At 36.8% G+C, this 26,981-nt stretch overlaps 1 protein-coding gene and 1 non-coding gene across 2 annotated transcripts in view; both read left to right on the forward strand.

The window, feature by feature from the left end:
- Positions 1-26,981, forward strand: part of LOC123868026 (uncharacterized protein C18B11.02c) — a 459,041-nt gene that overhangs the window by 118,187 nt on the left and 313,873 nt on the right. The gene's annotated exons all lie outside the window — the stretch shown is intronic.
- Trnac-gca lies at positions 25,403-25,474 on the forward strand. Its single transcript has one exon. It is a non-coding gene; the product is annotated as a tRNA-Cys (tRNA).

Genomic DNA, 26,981 nt, shown 5'->3' on the forward strand with positions numbered 1-26,981 from the left:
AAAAGTTGGAACACAATTCTAATTTCGTATTCATCCGCCATCCCACAGCAGCCTTGGATAAGCCTTGAAACTTAATAATGGGACACAAATAGGTATTTTAAGATTCTCCAAGAATACACTTTTGTTTGTAAAATCTATTAAAAATTCCCAAAGGTTGCTTGAATATTTTGGGTTTGAACCTCATCTGGACTAATATTATAAATGCGAAAGTGTGTCTGTCTTTACGGCGTAGTGGACAGAGGAAACCCGTACTCAGTAGTGAGCCGGCAATGATGATTAATTAAACTTTTTTTTTAAAACAGTTCGTAAAGGATCTTTTCACTGTTCCAAAAACCCATTAAAGCAAAATCGGACACTGGCATTCAAAATATCTACCTACCTATTATATTTTATTTCATTCAGACAAAGTTGAATCATGGAGGGCACTTTACACGAGAGTGCTTTTGTTTTAAAAAGTTACGGTTCACGTTCATTGAAAATCTGATACAAATGATGTCACATTTATTGTTTTTTTTAATTAGTCTGCAAACGCTTGAAATGCAATTTCTCATTAAAATACAATGAATGAAAAATAAAATTATTACTTCAAAATACAACTTTTATATCGAATCGAAGGTCCACTTTTAAATTTTCCCATAAAATATATTTGTGTAGTGAAGTTTATTTTGCTCTATCAATAGAACCACCACAACTACAGCTTCCGCACCAGAACATATAAAGATCAAACTGAAGTCAAACTTAAAACTAACAATGGATGGGGCTTTTACTAAATTTTGAAAGACTCCTAAGAAATAATTCATTTTTGACATCTATGGCACCATACCAATTATTATGCGGAGGTCGAGAGGTCATCAAACTAGTTGGTCTACAATTTACATGCGAAATACATACCATCGAAAATTCCATCAGCTTAATTTGTTAGCACCAGACGGTTCGCCATAGTCTGCGATAAATTAAAATGATAAAAGGTCATAGACATTCGGCTATATTTTATTAGAGAGCGACAAAGCCAATTTTTGTCTGTATAGAATACCCACGTATTATTTGACAACAACGACTTTTATGTAAGCACTAGCTGATGCCCGCAGCTTCGCCCGCGTGGATTGGTCAGATCCCCTGCAGCATCAGGATTGAGGAGTTGGACTCCAAATTTTTTATGAAACAATGTCGCAAAGTTCCTCTATCGATTAAAAAAGAAATGACGCAAATCGGTTCAGAAATCTCGGAGATTTCGGTGTACATAGGTAGAAAAACACAACTCCCTTTTTAAAAGTCGGTTAAAAAAGTAGCCTATTTTACGCCCTGGTCAATCCTCTACTTGCCTGTGAAAGTCCCGTCAAAATCGGTTCAGCCGTTCCAAAGATTAGCCTTTTCAAACAGACAGACAGACAGACAGACAGACAGACAGACAGACAGACAGACAGACAAATATTTTAAAAACGTGTGATTCAGTTATGGTATCGTTCAAATAACCATATGAGCTTAATATGAGGTAGTTATTTCGAAATTACAGACAGACACTCCAATTTTATTTATTAGTATAGATAAGTAGGCCTGAGGGTGTGGCTGTGTTAGGTGGTTGGTGATGGGGCTTCATCACCCATCCAGTCACTGGCTGCCCCACCGGTCTCTCGCCTGTCCAGTTTGGTGACGGGCGAGGGAGATGTTGAGGATGGGAAACGTGGAAAGGGAATTGCCCTTCCCGCGAACCCTAGCCCTCGAGAGGACCTGTGGGTGATGGACACGGGGTAGTCCGTCGCTCACAGTGTGGTCCTAGATTTAGTTGGCATGCTGTGGTTCGGGCATGCCTCTAACGGTGTTAGGGGGCACGTAGTGTCCCAGTGGTAGGACTGCTGGGGCGGACATCTGCTGGCGGAGTAACGAGGTGTTTTTGGTCCCCTGTGCTCCGTCATCAGCGGTGGCATGGAACTTCGTGAGGTTTGTAGTCGGTAGGAGTCCGACATAACCACTGTGCTCCCCCGTGCTATCCATGACGGATTTTCCTGACGTGAACAAAAAAAAGGTCATTTGTGGCTGCAACTTGTTATTGCTTAAAACTACCATGTCATACTAATTTTGACAGGTATTCTTTTTAACCCCCGACCCAAAAAGAGGGGTGTTATAAGTTTGACGTGTGTATCTGTGTGTCTGTGTATCTGTGTATCTGTGTATCTGTCTGTGGCATCGTAGCGCCTAAACGAATGAACCGATTTTAATTTACTTTTTTTTTGTTTGAAAGGTGGCTTGATCGAGAGTGTTCTTAGCTATAATCCAAAAAAAATGGTTCAGCCGTTTAAAAGTTATCAGCTCTTTTCTAGTTTCCTTGTAGAAAAGAAGGTTAGATAACCCTTAGGTTCATAATATTCAAGTGTCAATTGACAAATGTCAAGCTGTCAAGATGGACGTTGCCTAGATATACATAATTATTTATTTGAAAATGATTTGTCGGGGGTGTTGAAAATTTTTAATTTACACTTGTTATCATCACAATTTCACAATATCACTTAAAACCTATAAGAATTCTTAAAACTCTCTTAAAGCTCTTAAAGAAACTTTTATTTATCCTTTATAGTAATAGGATTTTTTCTTGTTTACAGGTTCTTCCTGAATTATGATTCTAGAAGAAACTATATATACAGGATAATAACTGGCACTTTGTTGTAAAGTTTCTTCGTATAGTAAAACTAGATCAGATTATTCTTGGAAACTTATCTCAAGTTTTACTAGAGTTTCCAGGTATAGAGATTTCAGTAACTTAAGCATAATAAACAACTAAGGTAAGTCAAATAAAGCTTTATTATTTCCCTGAACAACATAGTGAGACATTATGGCATTTCACAGGGTCCTAAACTCCAGAAGGTCTAAATTTAGGCTTTTACGATTTAATTATCGTTTAAGCAATAAGCAGGCTATATATAATGCATATTATAGCTATTCATTGTCACTTTTCATCGTTCATCGTAGGTCATCTTGGCGGGAAGGACTACATGAAGGATTGTGAATAAAACGCTAACTAGATTTCAATGTTTCGTAAATCTAATATTCCGTTTGTTCCAATTGCGTCGACCCAGCAATCTGTTCTCAACTTGGAAATGATGAATAGTGAAACTTTACGTACCATTGTTCAAACATGACAGTAGTGAAGACGCAGCAGATTAGCGTTTAAGGTGGATTTATGATAGACCGCTTTCGTGAAAAGTCCACGAAACTGCTGTTAGCTTGCCGGTCGCGACTCAGCCTGATCCTTGAACAGCGTGACGTGAATTACCGTTGTAGACGGTTTTTACTACAAATCCAATAGTTAATGCATGTCTTTATTATTCTTCTTTCATCTTACTAATATTATAAACTAGCCGATGCCCGCAACTTCGCCTGCGTGGATTTAGGTTTTTCGAAAACCCGTGGGAACTCTTTGATTTTCTGGGATAAAAAGTAGCCTGTGTGCTAATCCAGGATATTATCTATCTCCATTCCAAATTTCAGGCAAATCCGTCCAATAGTTTTTGTGTGAACTAGTAACAAACATACACACACACATACACACATACACACAAACTTTCGCCTTTATATTAGTGTGATAGTGTAAAGTGTGATAGTGTGATGTGAAGATTTTGATATTTTTAATCCTTCACGCCACAATGACTGAACTGATTTGGTGATAGTTTATACACATAATTAACTCACAAACTATTTTTTATCCCGGAAATCAAACCATTTCCACAGGATTTTAAAAAAACATATAGATATCCACGCGAACCAAGTCGCCGACATCATCTAGTCACTAGTGCTTAAGTAATACTTTTAGTCCAGCTTAGTCGTTTCTAAAAATGAAAACTGAATAATTGATTAGGGAAGAATTTTCTTCACCCACAGTTTAACATGAATTAGTTCACGGTCTAACATAAATCCATCGTAAGAAAGTTAACTCAACAAAAAAAATTAACTTGTGAATAATTACAGCGTCACGAGAAATTCTAGTTTTACATAGTTTTATCGTTTCCAATGAAATAGTTGTAATCATAAAAAATAATATTTACCTACTATGTTTGAAAAATAATAAAACCGTACTGCAAAAACATGAAATCGGATTAAAATGGAACGCGTTGTGCTGAATCATTCTTCTAAATAAACAACGCGCGAACTGAGGTTTGCATAATTTAATGAACTGGAATCGTACAAACACAGTTTTTATTCGTTCAAAGAATACTAAAATAATACTAAAATACAATACACAGTTAATCACTATCCATAATATTATAAACGCAAAAGTGTGTTTGTTTGTTGGTATGTCCTTCAATAACGCCGCAATGGAGATACGGATCGGCGCGATTTTTTGCATGGATGTATTTAAAGACTTAGAAAGAGAGATCGGCTATTTTTTATCCCGGAAAATCAAAGAATTCCCACGGGATTTTTAAGAACCTAAACCCACGTGGACGAAGTCGTGGGCATCAGTTTGTTAAAAATAATCCTGCTCCTCGCATTATTTCATAAGAAAAGAAAACAAATTTTGACAAGCAATTACAACATGGTTATAATCTTCTGAAACAGTCTTGTCTACAACGTTGAGATACGAAAAAACTTCAGCATTATTATGAAAACATCTCATTCGTCTAAAACATTAAGTAGACGTTTAAGAAATGAATTATGTTGGTTTGTTGAAACTCCAGCAATACACGAAACAAGAGCGGCAAGTCGAAAACAAATTAATATGAGTATCTTCGTTAACAGTAATAAGGTAAAAGTTGTGAGACTTTTCGGCATTTACATAATAATTACATTTTGATCAGTGGAACTCTAATTTCTAACACAACTAGAATTTAATGTGTAATACATCCCATAAAAGGTAGAGCATACATTTCTCTCTCTCTCTCGTCTGGCTTTACAAAGATTAGCCAATGTCAAGTTTGTAGTTATTTGTAACAAGTTAGTTTAACTATACAAGTGTGGACCCCGTCTGTGCTGGCGCTCGCCGACATACGCACGGCACCCCCTTAGAGCGCTTTCCAGACAGTTTTAACAAAAAAAAAAACACTTCAAAATAGCAAAGCACGCCCGCCAGCTAACACCAACACAGACGAAGTCGGAGCATACATTTTGAGAACATACATTTTCATGCCAAAAACACGATTTTAGTCCTTAATCTTGGGGAAAACCAGCCGCTCGATTGCGGTAGAATGTACTAGGTACAATGTCACGATCGCAATCACCTCTGATTGGTTGACACTCGCTGCCTATTGGCCACAAAGCAGTGTTGCAACAAGAATACCATAAATTCAGCCAATCACATCAGTTGCTATTGAAATAATTGATGCAGGCTTTTCGGAATCGACCTAATCATACTTTTGACATGACAGTTGACAATGGAAACATGGAAAGCACAATTAGAGCGGTGATAGTTTGTGGTTAAGCCATTCGGCCTGGTGTAAAAGTGTATGTAAAGATGTATGAATTCATAATTATTATGATAGTGTTTTAACCTACACTCAAAGGAAATATTTAAATACTTTTCAAAATTTATATAAAAAATTTGGAACCGGTAGGATTCGAACCCACGTCTTCCATGGGTGTCGCGCCTTGAGAGTCATCGACCAACTAAATAGGCCACGGTTCGTTTACTGTCCGGTGTAACCTTTAAAGTGTATGGAGTCTGCCAACCCACTTAGCCAGCGTGGTAGACTATGGCCAAACCATTCACATTCTAATAGGAGACCGGTGCTCAGTAGTGGGCCGGGGATAGATTGGGCTCGAATCCTAGACGCCCCCGAATATGAGGCCGAAGACTGTTGACTGTCAGAGAAAATATAAAAAAAACCTAAGTATGCGGTTAGGAAAAGTAAGTTGACACCAGAAAGCTTTTCGAAGTTTCTCGAAAAAGAACTCGTTTATAACTTGTCTCGCTTTCATTACATTCTGTTTAGAATTTTCTAAACTTTTACGCGATCTTTTCATCTTGGCCAAACAAATTCATCTTTCTTGTTACGAACATAGCCCGGTTATTTTGAGTTTTAATTTTGGTTTCTTATCAAGCCCCAGGCTTAACAGGTAACAATTTTACCAATTTCGTTTTCTCGTGTAATGGTGAGTTCACACCCTGAACTGTTCAACGATTACGATTGCCATTACGTATCCTCGATACGATTACTCCGGTAGTTTAGACAAGGAATAATATATTTTGATACCTACACAGTTTCCATATGACCCGATTGGGCCAGTGATACGGTATGCCTAAATTGAATGTCTTAAATTATTCGAGCTTAAAACGATGATACGTGATAAATGATCGCCGAAAAGATCAAGTGTGGGCCCACCCTTTGAAATAATATTTTTACCAACAATATTATTACTTAGCATTGTTTCCTTTAGGTGCGTTGAAAAAATGATCATAGCTTTACATAGTTCAAGAGCGGACGTTGTTCTTTCATACATTTTAATTGTAGAATTGAGTGGGAAGGAATAATAGGTACAGAATATTATGTTTTATTCGCTTCAATATTGGCATACTCTGAAACGCACTCAAAGCCTACATGCGGGCTCATTGTTCAGTTTGGTATAAACTTAATCCATGCTCAAATACGTGTATTGACGCAATTAAGTAAATCATATCAGCGATATATTACCTACCTAATATATTATGTAAGACGTTACTTATTCTTTGAATTTTTCTTGCTAAGGCAAGGTTTCGGTCTCGGACACGCACCACTAACTTTTCATAGTTATGTACGTTTTAAGCAATCAAATGTCACTTGCTTTAACGGCGAAGGAAAACCTCGTGAAGCAACCTGTAAGTATGTTTGAGAGTTCTCCATTATGTTCTCAAAGACATGAGAAGTCTGCAAATCGGCACTTGGCCAGCGTGGTGGACTGTGGCTAAACCATTCTCATTCTGCAAGGAGACGTGTGCTCAGTAGTGAGCCGGTGGTGATTGATCATGATGATGATTATGTTACGGTTACGAGTAAACATACGCACTAAAACTATCACCTATAACTCGCTTTTTTTTCTCGCCAAGTCGTTTCTAGTTTCTCGCTGATCGTTGGCGGTCGGACGAGTCTAAAAGAAAATAGAAAAAGAATGGCGGTTGCTCGCGACATGCTGAGGACTCACGCTTGGCACGTTTGGCTTTCAGTGACACCAATTTTTTTTTCATGTACCAAACTTGTAGTTACAAAGTTATAATAAATTAAGTTAAGTACATTGGAGATGCTTATCTCTGAACAGAGATTTCTTCCAACTTCACTTTCAAGGTAGGTAGATATTTTACCAGTATATCAAAGTATATATAAAGCTGAGTTTAGGTAGGTATCCAAAAGATTCGACTCCACTCCATCTGTTAGCGCTGGCCTGTAAATTTGATTTAAATAGTGTTTCTTTTTAACAAAATATGTATGTCTCGTTGATTTAAAATGAAACAACTAAGTATTTTTAAACACCAAAGAATCCCTAGTACCAGGTAGTTGAGAGTTGAGACACTAAAGTACCTGGTAGTATGTAACTAAGTGCTAAGAAAACAAGTAAACAGATACAAGAGAAACTAATGTTCAGCCCACTCCTTAATGGACTAAGTTTTTCCGCCACAGATCCTAACCCTGAGGGTAGACTAAGACAACTTCTTCTAAATAGTTTTAGTCCAGTGCAAAAATCGTAACATTAAATTTCGCTTTAATGTTTTTAAAGCGTTATTTTCTTTTTAACAGCTGTTTTTCCCATCCGCAATTTTGAGCAACTTTTTACTTAAAAAGTGATGTTCTTTTAAAAGTGGTTCTTAAAATAAAATTTTATACTAAACTGGAAGCTAATGATGCATATGAAACGCTCTTGTTTTTGGCAATATAAATACAATTCAATCCCCTATTTCAATCTAAGCGCAATTGCATAAGTAAGTCCTATTTTTAACCCCCGACCCAAAAAGAGCGGTGTTATAAGTTTGACGTGTGTATCTGTGTATCTGTCTGTGGCATCGTAGCTCCTAAACTAATGAACTGATTTTAATTTAGTTTTTTTTTTTTCTTTGAAAGGTGGCTTGAGTATTCTTGGCTATAATCCAAAAAAATCGGTTCAGCCATTTAGAAGTTATCAGCTCTTTTCTAGTTACTGTAACCTTCACTTGTCGGGGGTGTTATAATTTTTTAATTTACACTTGTTGTTAATAAGGTTAAGATCAAACCAGTGCACAGTATTAGATTCATTTGACGAAAGGAAAGGACTTTATTTTTATTTGAAAAAGATCTTTCTATTTCTTTCGATTTAGTCAAGAAACTTTCGAATATTGACCACTAAAGAAATAGGTATGCTGTCTTAGCTAGGCATTGGCCTCTTCTGAACCAAAGTATTTTAGCGATTCCCTGCGAACCAATAGCAATCTGCGCGAGTGAGATTAGGGTGCGTAAACACATAATTATATCTCTCTGTATTCTTTCTCATAGTCCGATGGGATGACGATTCGACACGAACGGAGAGAGATTAGAAACAGGACCGAAAGCTTTACGTTCTCTCGGAAAATTTTAGATATAAAAATACTATAAACTTGCAACTTAACGCTTCGCTTACAATTTACGCCAAGACCTAATCCTATTGAAGGTACATATACCGTACGGTTAGGATTAATGCCTGGAGTAATATCATAATCATTTAGTAGATCACACGCCGCCTGTACGCTTGATGGTTCATTTTATTGTTATTTGAATAGGTATATACTGGTACAGACAGCGTTTTGAATGATGTTAGTTAATTTTAATTTTTTAACCCCCGAGCCAAAAGGAGGGGTATTATAAGTTTGACGTATGTATCTGTCTATCTGTCTGTGGCATCGTAGCTCCTAAACGAATGAACCGATTTTAATTTAGTTTTTTTTGTTTGAAAGGTGGCTTGATTGAGAGTGTTCTTAGCTATAATTCAAGAAAATCGGTTCAGCCGTTTGAAAGTTATTGGCTCTTTTCTAGTTATAACTGTAACCTTCACTTGTCGGGGGTGTTATAAATTTTTAATTTACACTTGTTATAAAAGGAAAAGCTGACCGACTGCCTGACTGATCTGTCAACGCACAGCTCAAACTACTGGATGGATCGAGCGAAAAGGCATGCATATAGCTGCTATGACGTAGACATCCGTTAAGAAAGGATTTTTGAAAATTCAACCCCTAAGAGGGTAAAATAGGGGTTGGAATTTACGTAGTCCAGGCAGACGAAGGCGTGGGCATAATACACGGATACCCTTGTTTGCCCTTTCCACAATAATTACAAGACGTGTAATGCTTATTTCATCTTGATTTATGTAGATAAAAAATAATAATAATAATAAAAACGTTTATTTGCAAAAAAGATTTACACATTAAAGATTTAGATGACCCAGGCTCGGGTAGAATACTCTTGAAAATCCTTTCTTAATAGAACCTAGGGGTCTACTGCGAATTATATCTACAGAATATATTCATGTAAAGTCAAGTCGTATGTTCATATGTCAGTCAGTCAGTTTCTTGTTTTATTTTTATAAATTATTCTCTTGACAATTCAAAAGCACTCGTGGAGTAAAATATTTAATTTTTTTAATTGTTGTACTTTATTTTACTTAATTAGTGAGACTTTAAAAAATACATTAAAATATGCAGATGATGCTGTATTTATGTTTTTTGAACTATAAATTATTATTATTATTACCTTTTAGTCTCTTTTTTAAGGGTATTAAAATTTAAAACTCATTTTAGGTTCAGTAAAAATAATAGAATGTTTATTTGGTCCTTTGCAAATTAGTTTTATTTGAGCTACAAATAACAGAGTTTTATGTGTAGGATTTAGATTTTATTAGTAATACCACTAGAGCCTCGAGGCTTTATTTTATTTATGTACGTTATTTGTAAAACATTACTGTTAGAGAAAATGCCGCAGGCCGTTTTTTGTGACCAGATATAATTTTCTTTTTTTCTGTTCATTTTAGTTTCTATTTCATTTTTTTGTGTGTAATAAAGTGTTTTGTTAATGTAAGAATCTTTTACAATATAAAATAGCGAGCAAGCTACTCACCTGATGATAAGTGATTACCGCTGTTCATGAACATTTGCAGCCCCAAAGGAACCACAAAAATGCGTTGCCGGCTTGTATATGCTATGTACAATAATTCTTTTTTTAATAGTGTTTTCCAGTTATATGGATCTGTGTTTATTTGTTTGTTTATCAGTTTATGCAATAAACTTGTAATGAATATTAAAAAGTGCGTAAAACCCGCGCCATTATAATATCTATGTAGTCTGTAGTTTCACGTACACGAATTTGTCTTCACGTTTTTAAATACAATCTTAAATCTATCTTAGCCTTAGATTAAGGACTGAAATAGTACTTTTGACCTAACTGTTGACACATAAGCAAATATGGCGAGCTCGTTTTCAAAATGTACGTGATATTCAATACCATTTTAATTTGCGTTCCTGATGAAATGGCTGTGAGTCAGCAGTTGGTACAAGTATAACACAGGAGTAATCCTTTGTTTATCGGAATTTAAAAAGCTTTTATAACGAGTACCGTATTTCGGATTTAACCCGTTCCAATAATAAAAGGTTTTTATTAAACGTTCGTGCCTTTAACGAACGAGCGTTCAGTAGTGTTTTTTACAAATAAATCTTTTGGCTGAGTTATGGTTCTGACGTGGCTTTCTGGCTTTCTGCATGTTATGTTGCAGTATATTTGTCTCACTAGTCACTGTACTGTTGTAAAATATATTAAAGTGTTTATTTATTGGTTTGTTGATTCAATCACGTCGCAACATATTGACGTGATTTTTTGCATGCATCGTCAAAGACCTGGATATGTATTTTTTATTCCGGAAAATCAAATAGTTCCACAAATTCACGGTTTAAGGGCTATAAGACCTACCTACCTCCCAAATTAATGGTTCTAGGTCAACAGGAAGTACCCTATAGGTTTTCATGACAGACACTACAGACAGACAGACAACAAAGTGATCCTATAAGGGTTCCGTATTTCCTTTTGAGGTACGGAACCATAAAAATAATAAATATCACATCATAGTACGAGTACAAGCGGTAAGGTACCTGGATATTATAGCATGGTATATTATAGTATATTACAATGGTTTTTACAAATGTTCCGGTTCACCGGTTACCAATCGACAAATTAATATAGCTGTGAACGCGGCAGTGACCCTTCGTATACGTACAGAAATAAAATCGGTAATAATGTCAAAATCGGAATTTCATAGGAAAATTTCAGCTGTCATCAACATGGATTTTAATTATTTTGTGCCATAACTAAACGTATTTAAATTTATAGCACGAAAATAATTTGATTTGAGTAATTTTAGTGACTTTGTGTTGAGCTTTTTACGATCCATTTAACAAAATTTAGGTGGTAAAACGCTAAGTCGAAAACGAAGAATAATTGCAAAAATTGCGCCCTAAATTCAAAACTTTATTTTGAAAGTTTGTTTTAAATACCTAATATCATACTATGTGCTACGCTTTTTCTGTGTCCGTTCGTAGCGCTTAGTCCCCATTAGGCCTTCCACAAAATATTGCCACTAATATCAGAAAGTAGGTGCCATAACTTATTCTATCCGCACCACAAAGTCTCAAACACGAAATCCTTACTGATTACTCGACCGTAACATCAGTTACACAAAACCCAAAAATATCACTCCATTCCGTCTCGGCCCGTCCGCGTCCGAAACAAAGGGTCGTAATGCCACGGCCTCTACAATTTTTCCTCTTAAGTAGACTGACGGGACAGCCAAAATTACGATATGACCTTTCAAACAAATGACACCCTTAACCCTTCTCGCCTGGGACGAATTTCCCGTGCATGTCGCTTTGAATTTTTGAGTGATATTGCCGTGGACGTAGCTAGTTATTTATTAGGGGGTGGGTCTGGGATTTCCAGAGCTAGGATTTATTGTAAGGTGCATCTGACAGAAGCAGATTTACAAAGGAAACTAGTTCCGTATTCCAATGGTTACAATATTTTTAGAGAAATTTGGTTTTAAAGAGTTTACTTTTCCAAATATGCTAAACTAACTGACGAATCAGCAAGTGTAAAATAAAAAAATTATAACACCCCCGACAAGTGAAGGTTACATTAACTAAAAAGAGCTGATAACTTTCGAACGGCTGAACGAAGCTGATAAAGCAGTTGATGAAATCGGGCTAAAATTATAATTCATGTACAAAATACTCAAAGAATTCTGTCTACACATGTTCGTTTCCACATTTCTCAAGAAAATATGAAACACGATGTGGAACTTTCATTTTGATATTACAGTGGCATCGTAAGAGGTAGACTACTTCATACTGCCCTTAATACCGCAAAGAGGTGGCCGACATGTAAAAGCGTTCCTAGAAAGCCTCCAAGAAATCTCTATTGACAAAACGGATGGAAAGTCTAGAAGAGCTATCTCATTAAGTTGATTATGTTCTACCTTGAAATAGTTACTACTGTTTTTAACCCCCGACCCAAAAAGAGGGGTGTTGTAAGTTTGACGTGTGTATCTGTGTATCTGTCTGTGGCATCGTAGCTCCTAAACTAATGAACAATTTTAATTTAGTTTTTTGTTTAAAAGGTGTCTTGATCGAAAGTGTTCTTAGCTATAATAGAAGAAAATCGGTTCAGCCGTTCGAAAGTTATCAGCTCTTATCAATGTTTCTTTAATTGTCTTCCTTTATTCCGCAATTATTATGCTGAAAATAGATAATAGTTAATGAGAAACATAATCCCAAACATCGACGTGCCAAGCCTTAGGGCGTACCCACCCACTTCACAAGGATTTAGTTTCAGAATTAAATTCTGTTAGCGCGTGTGTGTGCGGGCTCGTAATTTGCGAACACGATTGCTAGCAATTTCGGGCCAAAATTTGACGACATTCCATGGAATTTCGCGCTCATGTGAATTTTGAACTCTTTCATCAAAGGATTTTTTTTTTTGTGAAATGAGTTCTGTTTGTATTTGACTGTAATAATATTGCCTGTTTGTAAATCATGGTATAGTTAAAGAAAAAATATGCTTTCTAGTCGTAGGTATTTGATATTATGATGTAAGTCATGATGTAGGTAAAGAAAAAATATGCTTACTAACTACTCGTAGGTATATAGATATGATTTAGATTATAAAGAAAATGTCGGCTGAAGATGCCCACCGGAAAAACTACAAGACTATTACAAGATATACTAGACGGAAGGTTCCTACCATCCTACAAAATAATATAAGACTACATTTTTTTTTTAAATTTAATTTTCATGGCGCCCATTTTGAATTTCGCCATCTTGACTTTAAGATTTTGTTGTTATAACGGCAATGAGAAAATACACAGTGAGAACTGTCTACCGATACCTGAGATACAGCGCGCTGACAGACAGACGAACGGACAGGGGAGGCTTAGTTATTACCGACTACCCCGTTAGTTAGTAATAACTGAGGGTTAGGTACGGGTACGGGTAGTAGGCGTTAGTAGTTACAGGAAACGGGTTAGTAATGGGGGTTAGGGTCCCGGGTACGGAAATTTCTTACGCCACTGGGAATCCAATTCGAGACCTCTAGATCACAGGGCTCAGTTTAAATGATACGCTATAGACAACAGGATCCTTTATTACAATGAAGCACTGTGGAATCAAATTTTCAATCGTTCGCTTCCAGAAATTTCTGCGGTTCCAGATAGGACCTACATTGTAAGTTCGAAATGAAAGTGGGTCTGTGTTTTCTTTTCAACGGGAATGAATGGGCCGGCTGCGATTGTGAACGTTCATAAAACTAACATAACGTTGACTGTATTTTTAATGGTTGCGTATCGTTGCTAAAAATTTTAAAAAGTGGATAAAAATTTCCAAAATCACAACTTTTGGATCCCAAGTGATATTTTAAGATGGTCTAAAATCTGGGGCAGCAAGTAAGCTCCGTGATTAGACATTGATTCAAGATTCAAGAATCATAACTATGCATATAACTACATGTGTAATGGTCTTGTATGAATATACGATATGATACATTTTGCGTCGCAGCGAAGGTGAGGGGTTCGATTTCCGGCAAGGGAATTTGGAAAATAATTCCGAAAATTTCAATCATCTGGTTTGGTTGCAGGTTTTGATCTTGGTTATAAAAATTACCACCCTACCAGCAAAGATGTGTCACAGCGACTTAGAGTTCTGGCAAAAATATGCTGCGTAGAAACCGATTGGGTTTAATTAAACTGCATTACCCTTTTTAAGTTAGCCCGCTTCCATCTTAAATTGGATCGACTCTTCCTACCAGGTGAGACCGTAGTCAAGGGCTAAAATATCGCTCATCTAAATCTTCTATCGGAAAGAAACAAAAAACCCCTCAGTGCTTGTCTTTGAATTAAAGTAGCTATGAGAATGATCTTAAGAGGGCTCTCTCCGTCACTCGTTTCATACAATCGTAGTTCCAATTTCATTTGAATATTAAGCAACCAAAGTCCATGAAATTTTGCAGACATATTCTAGAAACTAATATCTATGTCTGTGGTTTTCCAGATTTCTGTTAAAATATTCGGTTTCAAAGTTACGCGGTCTTAAAAAATTTCATACAAATCTTTGAGCCCCTGTAATTTTAAAACTACATATTTTTAGAAAAATCTAAAACACCACAGACACAGATATTAGTATCTAGAATATGTCTGCAAAATTTCATGGACTTTGGTTACTTAATATTCAAATGAAATTGGAACTACGATTGTATGAAACGAGTGACGGAGAGAGCCCTGTTAAATATAATAACAAGATTACTTCACCAGTTTACTCTTCACCTACTTTATTATAATCGTCATCTCAATCGACCGCTAATCCACTATTGAGAGTTGGTCTCCTCTCAGAATGAGAAAGGGGCCATAATCTATAAGAGCCAAGTGCGGCTTGGCAGAATTCGAGAACCTTTGAGAAAATCGTAGAGAATACTGTCATGCAGGTTTCTTCACGATGTTTTCCTTACCGTAATTTAAGCTAGTGATATTTTTACTTACTTAATATTTTAAAATGTCTCGTGAAATATAACCTATTTTTATTTACAAAACGCTGTACTAAATTGCATTCCCTAGCAAATCGTAAATCTAGGTTTCATGACACAGCGCCCGTATGCAAATTTAGAGCTCACAGGTAAATTGCGTGCTTTTAGGGCTTAGATACTAAAACCCCAGAGACTTGTGTAATGGAGTAATTCGGTAGACCGCCATGCATTTCATGTGGCCCTGGTAACTCGACCGTCCGATGACATTTGTTAGTTCTAATTAGAGATGGGCATTATTGCTACTATCATTTTCATTCGTTGAAACTTCACAGTGATTTCACAGGTGATTCTCATATTCCGTACCAATCGTTTGCTACATTAAATTAACTAAGAATTATGTAAAAGATCAATACCGCTAATATTTCCGCAGATGGTTTATTCACGGACAGTAAATTGTTGCACTTTCGTTGGCTAAATGGAGCAAATGATTGTAAGTGCAAAAATTCACGAGAATTGATTTAGAATTAACTTGATGTTTTCTATTCTTCACACGAAGCAATGCGAATTTTCTATCTTACACAATCTTTAGCGTCACAACTCTTGTCGATGGGAACGCGTAAATATATAAGGCTCTATAATTTGTAGCTTTGTGAGATTTGCTTTGTGATTTTTCTCAGGTTATTTTATTTTTCACAGGTTATTTTAAGTAAAGTAGCCAGTGCTACATATTATGAAAAGGCTTTTCACGAGATTTTTCACATGCTACCTGTTAGTTGGCCCAGCTCTAATTCCAATAAATATTCCTTCCGACCGAACTTGTAGTAAGACAACCAGGTAATAGATAGTGAACCCCTTATTGACTTCAGTTATTTAACAAGGTACCTGCTATTCATAGAGGCGATAGCTGTTAAAGCTGGACAGTCCCGGAGAGGAGATCTCATACTAGTAAGCCTAGCGTGAGATGCTTTCCGACACAATGGACTGACGATATAAAGAGTGTTGGCACAAGGGCTGGATGAGGAAGCCCGAGGATACAGAGTGGTGGCACTCGTTAAAGAAGGCTTATGTTCAACAGTCGACATAGGCTGATATTATAATGATGATTGAACTATGTTCATGAATCTGATATAATTTATTCTAAGTAATTAAGTATACAACAGCCACTGCGCAGCAGCCAATCTCAACGGAGATTAGCCAATCTACATTCTACCGAGGAGGAAATATTATCATAGTGCACCAGTGTGTGCACAAACACGTGAATTTTCTATTCTTTAAATCTCATAGTCCTATTAGACGGAAATCCAACACGACCGGAGCGACATCAGGTGCAGGACCGACGGCTGTACGTGCTCACCGAGGCTCGCGGCCGCTACACCGATAACTTTCCAAAGATGAACTGCTACTTAGAATTTCTTGACAGGAAAATCCAACAGCTTTTTGCTCGATCTGGAATTCTAACCCGGTCTTACATTTCTATAAGAACACCGATTCAAACAGATTCATCTAAATAATTGAGGAGCATCCATAATTCACAAGGATCTAGGTAAAGCCGGAATTAAATTTGGCACGTACGTAAGTAGATACTCCTATTCCCCTACTTACTTGCTTCCTTATTCGCCGTGTAGTACCAAATTTGAATATGAAAATGTTCTAGACACCTGCAAAGTGACGAGAAATTTAATGAATTGCTTATGAATCCTTATTACATCCTCTCGTGTCTAACAGAGGAAGGGAATGTAAACCTTTATTTTATTTTGAAAGCACACAAAAATGAAAATTTTAAATTACCTAATTCTCTTTTTCGCTACTTTGCTGCGATCTTTTTCTTGAATTAATATTTTTTTTCGTGGGTGAATATTTTTAACCGCTGCTACTTTCACACTATGTGAAATTATCATGTATAGTAATAGAATAAAGTATCTATAAAAGACATTGAGACGTGGTGTAAAACTATCTTTAGAAGAAGTCACATCAATTCTAACCACTGCTGATCTCGTTTACATTTCTTTGATATGTCTTTATGCGGTCGAATCTTGTAGTTGACGTTACACGCAATTTCAGTATAGAATTTAGCGTTATGCGTCCTTTTTGTGAGTCTGTTGTCTCGTAGTAAACAATCACCATTTATAATTTTTTCATAGAAGCAATAATAATTAAAAAACACGGCTGCCTTGCATATTGTTTTTTTTTTCAAACAATTCATAGCCAATCCTTCGTCGATGACGTAATGATTCTAACGATAACCCATACATCCAAATCTGTTCAGGCATTTAGAAGTTATGATGGAATAAAGATACTCACATACATGAACCCTGAAAATATTACACTCCTTTTTGGGCACTTGTGTAAAAATAATAAGGCTCTGTGAAAATAAAATAATCGAGATTTCTCTATTAGGGCATTCAAAAGCGTTTCATAAAATCTGCCAGTAGGTACTCTATAGGTTTGGATTAAAAGGCCTACGCTACTGGGTACTGTATATTCTTTTCAATAAGAATGAATGGTCTGGCAGAGATTGCTTTCATGCAAACTGAAATATTCAGTGGAAAATTATATTTTGAATGCAATAAAGGTTTTTTGCTCTCTTAGAAATTTAATAATGTGTTTATATTAGTATAAATACGGAAATCAAAGAGTTCCCACGGAAGTTAGCGGACATCAGCGAGCTCAAAATAAAGCTAAAGAAAACTTACAAAAAAGTTTGATATAGGTCATTTTTACGCTAAGAACTAGATTTCTGACGTACCTAGACCACAATTTTTTTTATAAAATAGGAAAGTCGCGAGACTCAAATGTTTAACGAAAAAATAAAATAGAGTTGCAGAATCAAAATATTCTTTGAACTTCGAATGAAAGAAAATATTTAAAAAATAAATCTATAAAATTTCAGCCGCCGCTCCTAGATCGGAAACGAGGAGCGAAAACGGTATCGACGACAAATAACTTCCGGTGCATTTTTATAGCACTTTTATAAACCCTGCATCGATACTAACTCTCTACATCATCATCATCATCATCATTAGCAATTGTCAGCCGTCCATTGCTGGACATAGGTCTCTTGTGGGGACTTCCATACGCTACGGTTTTGCGGCGTCTAAATCCAGCGGTTCTAGCTCTTAGTGAGGGTCTTCCAACGCTGCGCTTTCCGGCGCCAGGTTGCCATTCTAGTATTTTTCCATATTATTCATACTTAATTCACCACTCTCTTTTTTTTCATTATTTTGATACAAGTTAGCCTTTGACTGCGATCTCACCTGGTGGTAAGTGATGATGCAGTCTAAGATGGAAGGGCTAGGTCACTTGGTGGCACGGCTTTGTCGGATGGTAACTAGCTACGGCCGAAGCCTCCTACCAGACACGTAACACATCCTTTCACTCTAAATAGTTGAAAGGATATGCTAACTCGGAATATGCCAAGTTACGTCCAAATCCGTTCTGAAGTTTCACCGTGAAGCGTGGACAGACAATCAGCCGAAAATTCCAAAGAAAAATTGTTTTGGAGTCTATATCGATAATACTGTTTGCTTCGATTAAAATGTATTTAATGTAGATACAGAAATCGTTCAGTTACATTTCTATACTACGAGTAGGTATGTATCGCCATATAGATTAAAAATGTTATCTTGTTATCTTAACCAATTAATGTTCAATTAACTTGTACTTACAATAAAAACAAGTGCAAAACGTTTACTTAAATCTCAGCTAGGGTACAAGAAATTGCATTTTGAATATCCAGTGCAGAGAACTAGAGAGTCAAAGAACAAAACCTGCCCACATAAATTGCAAATAAACCCGGCTCTCAAAGCGACGCTGCCCGCACGTTGTAAAACTGAATTTACATACAAATTACCCTCTAAAAGATCGCTTGTTCTTTACACACAATACTACTGATTGCAGTGCAAACAATAAAGAAGTTCAGACAATTTATTCTCTAGAAATATCCAGGATATAAACAGTACTCTTCTTTTGCTATGCATGCATACACATGCTAGAGGATGCGCGCGACTTCGTCCGTGTGGATTTAGGTTTTTAAGGATCCCGTAGGAACTATTTAATTTTCCGGGACAAAAAGTTGCCTATGTCAATTACAGGGATTCAAGCTACCTCGGTACCAAATTTTATACAAATCGGATAAGCGTATGGATCTTTAGGAATCCCGTGGGAACTCTTTGATTTTCCGGGATAAAAAGTAGCCTATCTCCATCCCCGGGCTGCAAGCTAACTCTGTACCACATTTCATTAAAATCGAATCAGCCGTTGAGCCGTGAAAACGTAGCAGACAGACAGAAAGACACACTTTCGCATTTATTAACCGACTTCCAAAAAAGGAGGAGGTTCTCAATTCGTCAGAATCTTTTTTAACCCCCGACCCAAAAAGAGGGGTGTTATAAGTTTGACGTGTGTATCTGTGTATCTGTGTATCTGTGTATCTGTGTATCTGTGTATCTGTGTATCTGTGTATCTGTCTGTGGCCTCGTAGCGCCTAAACGAATGAACCGATTTTAATTTAGTTTTTTTTGTTTGAAAGGTGGCTTGATCGAGAGTGTTCTTAGCTATAATCCAAAAAAATTGGTTCAGCCGTTTGGAAGTTATCAGCTCTTTTCTGGTTTTCTTATTACTTTTATCCCAGGACCACCAGAGGTTACGTATTTCCTGACACAGGAAATATGTACGATTGAGTAGTGTTAGTAAGTACTAAGAAAGCATGCCTAGCCTACGTGCTAGCTTGCTTAGACGGCCAATTTTCAGGTATCTGATAATCAAGGTACATAAAACCATTACTTACCTCACGTAAATTCTCCAAACTGATTTTTACGTATATTTTAGGCAACATCCTTAAAAATATGTCGCCAATACTCCCAGACACTTCCCGCGTCGGCCGTATTGCTTTGCAGACGCTTTAAAGCTCCCAACATAAGTAATTACTTAACTGCACGTAAATTCTGATGCTCCATTTTTATATATGTCCACCAGACAACTATTTTAAAACCTTTTACAAGAAGACAGACCGATTCAGAGGGCCAATCATCCCCTAAATTCAATTTTAATGCCTCTGTGGGTTTGAGCGCGAGGGCATCATTATCTACGCGCATGAGACTGAGTAAGACATGTATTAGGATATATATTGACTTTTCTCTCACTCTCTTATAGTTAATTATGTCAATTAATTATTAATATTAAAAAAAATCAGCTAAAAATTAAAAAAAATGGAGAATTTACGTGAGGTAAGTAATGTTTTTATGTACCTAGATTACCTGATACCTGAAAATTGGCCGTCTAAGCTAGCAGGTCCGTAGGCATGCGTTCTTTGTACATACTAACACTACTCAATCGTCCACATTTCGTTCGTCAGAAAATACGTGACGGCTGGTGGCCCTGGGATCTTTCACTATTGTAACAGAGGTTCATAATATTATGTCAATTGGCAAATGTCAAGCCGTCAAGATGGACGTTGCCTAGATACATAATTATTTATTTGAAAATAATGTTTTGGAAAACTCCGATACTTTGGATCGTAGGCGCGGAGTTTCTAATTTATAAAATATTATAATCACAGTTAAAGCGAGAAAACATCAATTCAATTATAATATCCAACAGTCAACCAAAGGCCACGAACAATCAACCCAAACCCAAACCATAGTCAAACAATTTTTAGGGTTCTGTAGGTATCTGTAGAAAAAAAAAGATGTAGCCTCGACTGTTGTAGTCGCGTAGGTGTGCATGGCACCATTAAATATCGTAGGAGGCGATGACCCTCCGCGCGGCTGAGGTTCCCGCATCGTAGTCGCTTTGTCGCGCAGGTTTGGATGATGCATTAGGCGCACCTTCTTTTTATTTTATCTGCTTGAACTCAGCTTATTTACTTTGACAAAATACGTTTAAAATTCATCATCATCAGGATCAACCCATCGCCGGCTCACTACTGAGCACAAGTCTCCTCTCAGAATGAGAAGCTACCACACTGGCCAAGCACGTATTAGCACACCTCACGCACCTTTGAGGGAGCATTATGGCCAACTCTTAAGCGTGCAGGTTTCCTGACGGTGTTTTCCTTCACCACTTCATTGTCTGTCTGTGTGTCATCTTTCAAGAGAATCAAAACTTATAAATTGGGTACTTCCCGTTTACGTAGAATCATGAAAGGCAGGTAGCAATATCTTATAGCCCAACCACTCTACTCCTGTGGCCCAAGTAAAGTGAAAAATCCGACAACTGAATTGTCATTACATAAAAAAAAACTTGTACGGAACTCTTCATGTGTGAGGCAGACTCGCACTTGACCGGTTTTTGAAAGTTATGTCAAATAAAATTTTGACATGCAATAACAAACAAAATGAAATACAAGCCACTTTATTCTTTATTTCATCGGACGAAAGTCGATTTCAATTTAATCGTAGGTATATCTTGAAAAGCGAACTATTATACGACTACGTAAAATGGGTACATTTTTAAAGCAACGACATGTTAGAAACAGATATTTCGTTTTGGTCGTGTTAAACTATGTGAGTCATTCAGATAATTCTTGATTTAGTGATGTTCGGTCAAAAATATTTCATGGAACGTATAATTAACATAACATTGATGTTACTTTTGAAGAGATATTAGCTGCCTTATAGGATTTATATTATTATAGAAATTGGGTTTTAAAATGGCACAAATAAACGGTAATTTATGAATAAAAGTTTAAAAAGCGTGAAATAAAAATTAAATTAAAAATTTAAAAAACCCCCGACACATAAACCTCTAAAAAGTAAAAAAATAATAGGTAAGTATGTATGGGCCCTTTAAGAATAGTATAAATAGTAAAGTTTTTATCCAAGCGTTCGTTGCGTCGGGGGACCGCTAAAGACTATTCTTTCTACAACAGATGACTTTCATAGTTTACGATAGGTAGCGGTCCCCTGGCGCAACGAGCGCTTGGATAAAAACTTTACTATTTATACTATTCTTAAAGGGCCCATACATACTTACCTATTATTTTTTTACTTTTTAGAGGTTTATGTGTCGGGGGTTTTTTAAATTTTTAATTTAATTTTTATTTTAAAATACTTATTAGTATGGATTTTGATCTCTCAATAGTAAGTGGTGTTTTCCAATGAGACGTCATTGTAATCATCATGCTCAACCCATGCCGGCGCACTACTGAGCACGGATCTCATCTCAGAATGAGAAGTGCTTAGGCCATAGTCTGCCACGCTGGCCCAGTGGGGATTGGCAGATTTCACACACCTTTGAGAACATTATGGAGAACTCTCAGGCATGCAGATTTCAATTTCCTCACGATGTTTTCCTTCACCGTTAAAGCAAATGATATATTATTGTACTGCTTTAAACGCATATACTTTAGCTCCGAAAAGTTAGAGATGCGTACCTACCCGGAATCGAACCCCCGACCTCAGATTAGAAGGCCGAGCGACGCCTTAACCACAGCTTTTTTCACTATGGACATGTTACGTTCAAATTACATGGGTGTATAACTCTACAAATGTGAGTTTAGTGACCTTGTATTATCTTTTAGATACCTACGTATATTTTCTACCTCACTTTTGACTTATGGGGTTGAAACGTTTTTCAAAAAAACGCCTCAATTCTAAAACCAAACTAAATATATTTGAAAATATAAGATGACCCGCTGAGTAAAAACTGGTTTACCGTAACGCGTAGAATAATACGCAGACAATGGATAAATATCAGGAAAATGCTAGGACAATGGAGAAGATTGTAAAACCGTGGAACTAGATTGCATGGCGAACTAAAAAGACGTGAATATCTTTAATCAAATTATAAAGTGGAACGCTTTCAGAGTGCTATTTGTTCCCGAGTTAGCGGAGAATAATGGCCAGAAAATGTTGAGTCATAAATATTCATTTGTAGCGATGGCAAGTATTAAATGGTAGGTATTATTACTTGTTTGTGCTACTCTTGCAACTTTTACATTGGTTGAAATAACTTTAAATACACTTAAGACTCCAGTAGTATTAACGTTAACGTTAACAGTTAACGTTAACTGAGTGTGTAAATCTGTCATTGAGGTTAAGGGATGAAGAATTTATTCGTCTCTTTCTCGTGCGAAAAGTTTACAGTCGAAATAGGGAGTTCGTTAGTCCATACAAAATGATATAGACGTAAACAACAGTGGCAGTGGTGAATTTGACTACATAAGTTCTAAAGGTGTATTAATAACTCTGTAATAATGTATTTTTTATAACTCTCGTGAGAAATTTGAATTACTTAACAAAAAATAACAAGAGCAGAACATGATAAAGTTACCATACAAGTGTAAATTAAAAAATAACACCCCCGACAAGTGAAGCTTACAGTAACTAGAAAAGAGCTGATAACTTTCAAACGGCTGAACCGATTTTCTTGGATTATAGGCAAGAACACTCTCGATTAAGTCACCTTTCAAACAAAAAAAACTAAATTAAGATCGGTTCATTAGTTTAGGAGCTACGATGGCACAGACAGATACACAGATACACACGTCAAACTTATAACACCCCTCTTTTTGGGTCGGGGGTTAAAATTAATGTCCATGCATTAGGTACGGCGTGATTATTCATTACACTAATTTCCAAGGACATATTATGAAGACTGAGCACTGAATGCATTGTTATATAGGTATGTATGTATTATCTGCTCGATTACATTTTTATGATTCAGTAATTCAATTAGGAATTTTTATTAACACTAATAATATTTTATTAATGCATTTAACAGAGCCGAGTGTTTGTATTAGATCAAAGAGCCGATATTACAATATTGAATTAAGATTGACGCAGGCAACAGATGGGATCTTTATTACGGTACAGCGTTGGTTGGAAGGGACCACTGACCTCTACTAATATACGAGTAAGTAGGTGCGCTGGACCTGTGATTGAAGCATTTTTTAAAGCAACTTGAGTTTCGCTATTTTGGCGCGGATAGCAGCAGTACTCAACATGACGCTATGTGAGCGTACTCGGATTTATATTATACTAGCTGATGCCCGCAGCTTCGCCCGCGTGGATTGGTCAGATCCCCTGCAGCATCAGGATTGAGGAGTTGGACTCCAAATTTTTTATGAAACAATGTCGCAAAGTTCCTCTATCGATTAAAAAAGAAATGACGCAATTCGGTTCAGAAATCTCGGAGATTTCGGTGTACATAGGTAGAAAAACACAACTCCCTTTTTGAAAGTCGGTTAAAAAAGTAGCCTATGTTACACCCTGGTCAATCCTCTACTTGTCTGTGAAAATCCCGTCAAAATCGGTTCAGCCGTTCCAAAGATTAGCCTTTTCAAACAGACAGACAGACAGACAGACAGACAGACAGACAGACAGACAGACAGACAGACAAAAATTTTAAAAACGTGTGATTCAGTGTTGGTATCGTTTAAATAACCATACGAGCTTAATATGAGGTAGTAATTTCGAAATTACAGACAAACACTCCAATTTTATTTATTAGTATAGATTAGTGATGAGACAACTGTAGTGTCAAAACAAAAATCATTTAACACACTGTTAATTGTAATTTCCGGTACGCTCGATGGGGCCAGAGTGAACTAGACTGAGCAAGCTCGGTTTTATACCAGCCAGTAACGTCAAAGCCTCGACGTGGTGGAGCTCTTTACTCTTGGGAGGAAGGGAAAAGATCATCACCCTAATCAGTTACCCCGAAACCGTAGAGGTCTACGTGGGTGACCCGATGATATCGGTGCCCGGTGGGGCTCTTCAATTCGGCACAAATAATAACTAAAACTTTGTACGGCATTCCTTTTCCAGCGTACTTGTACTTATATAAATCCATTTCAGTGAACGGAACTCATTTCGCTTGAAACACACATTCTCTGAGATGAGGGCAATTTGAATCGAGATACCGATCTCATTCGAGATGTGGATGTAAGCTGCGAGGAAGCGGAAACATTCGACTAGCGTTAAGATTGTTCGTATGAAAAAAGTGATTTTTCATACATATATGCTACTCATAGTCAGCAATAAAGCTAGGTTGGCACCCGCCAGTACAAACGACTATCATCATCATCATCATCATCATCAGCCTGTGGACGTCCACTGTTGGACATAGGCCTTCCCTGAAGAGCGCCACCACTGTGCCACCACTTCCGGTCCACAGCCTTCTTCATCCAGCCACTTCCCGCCAGCCGCTTTATATCGTCGGTCCATCGTGCTGGAGGGCCTCCCACACTACGCTTGCTGAAGTAAGTTGCTGAGTAGCTCCAAAGCTATAGGTATACCTACTCTCAGCGATCTAATACAATAGTCCATACTCCATATTATCATTTGAATGAAATTAAGGTCACATAATATAGTAACTGCCTTCGCAATAATACTCGTATCATCACGATGCAGCGTAGGTCGTGAAAATTGATAAACAATTACGTCATCAACGTATTCATTATCACGTATCGGAATACGATTCACATTTTCAACATTCAAGTTATCGGGGATATAGCTCAGTGGTAGAGCATTCGACTGCAGATCGAGAGGTCCCCGGTTCAAACCCGGGTGTCCCCTGATACAAGATTTTTATATATTTTCTTTTTTTTTTCATTATTATTTTTATTTTTGTGATTTTTTTTGCCTTATCAAAGAGTTACGCAAAAGTTTTATTAGGTCGATCAGTTCTATAATGTCTTGCACAGAACACTTACGGAAACTTTAGTCTGAACAAAGTCAAAGTACGCTAGTACCTATAGTACCTTCTGGGTTAAAAAGTAGTAGGTATATGTGGTAATCTAGGGTATAATCTACCTTCATTCCCAGCCAAATCCGACCTGTATTTTTTGCGTGAAAGAGTAACAAACATACACACAGAATTTCACCTTTATAATATTGGTGTGATTCATGTGCCTAGTCTTTCCTATTAGAGACTAAAAAAGCATCCAGAAAGAAGGTCTTTTATTAGATAAAATATTTTCTCTAGAATCTAAAACATTACCGTCTGATTGATTATATTTTATTTATATCCCTTTGATACGTCACTTATTTTGCACAGGTTCACTTGAACCCGCAGGTGCACTTCGAAATGAGACTCGCTTCGAAAGAATTTATTCTATTCCTTCAGATATTGTATAAGAGAGCTCTATAGTTATTAAGGCTTGAAATTATTATTTTGATATAGATTGATATCATAATATATTAGGTGCTTTTCGTGATATTATTTCTATTTTTATTATGAATGAAGTCTCACCTGGATATATTACATTTGTGTGGTGTCATTACAATCCTTCCAGCATCAGTTTTCCCTTGCACTTTTAATAAGTGAAGAGTGAATAGGCTTCTAGGCAAGCGCGCTCCATATTAGGCTTGAGCGAAGCGAAAAATCTTAGGTCTATGGGCTGAATCATTACTTGCTAGCAAGTCTGATTGCAGCCAAGCGCTGGTCTGAAAATTAAAAAAATATTGATTATTATTAGGGTTCCATACCAAACTTTGTCGGCCATTAACAGATTGCTTATATTTTTAATCCCCGACCCAAAAAGAGGGGTGTTACAAGTTTGACGCGTGTATCTGTGTATCTGTCTGTGGCATCGTAGCTCCTAAACTAATGAACCGATTTTATTTTTAACCCCCGACCCAAAAAGAGGGGTGTTATAAGTTTGAGGTGTGTATCTGTGTATCTGTGTATCTGTCTGTGGCATCGTAGCGCCTAAACGAATGAACCGATTTTAATTTACTTTTTTTGTTTGAAAGGTGGCTTGATCGAGAGTGTTCTTAGCTATAATCCAAAAAAATTGGTTCAGCCGTTTAAGAGTTATTAGCTCTTTTCTAGTTTTCTTGTAGAAAAGAAGGTCAGATAACCGTTAGGTTTATAATATTATGTCAATTGACAAATGTCAAGCTGTCAAGATGGACGTTGCCTAAATACATAATTATTTATTTGAAAATGATGTTTTGGAAAACTCAGATACTTTGGATCGTAGGCGCGGAATAGTCCAAGAAAATCGGTTCAGCCGTTTGAAAGTTATCAGGTATTTTCAGTCTTTTCTAGTTACTGTAACCTTCACTTGTCGGGGGTGTT

This window comes from Maniola jurtina, chromosome 1 (genome assembly GCF_905333055.1).
Source record: "Maniola jurtina chromosome 1, ilManJurt1.1, whole genome shotgun sequence".
Classification (NCBI taxonomy): Eukaryota; Metazoa; Arthropoda; class Insecta; order Lepidoptera; family Nymphalidae; genus Maniola; species Maniola jurtina.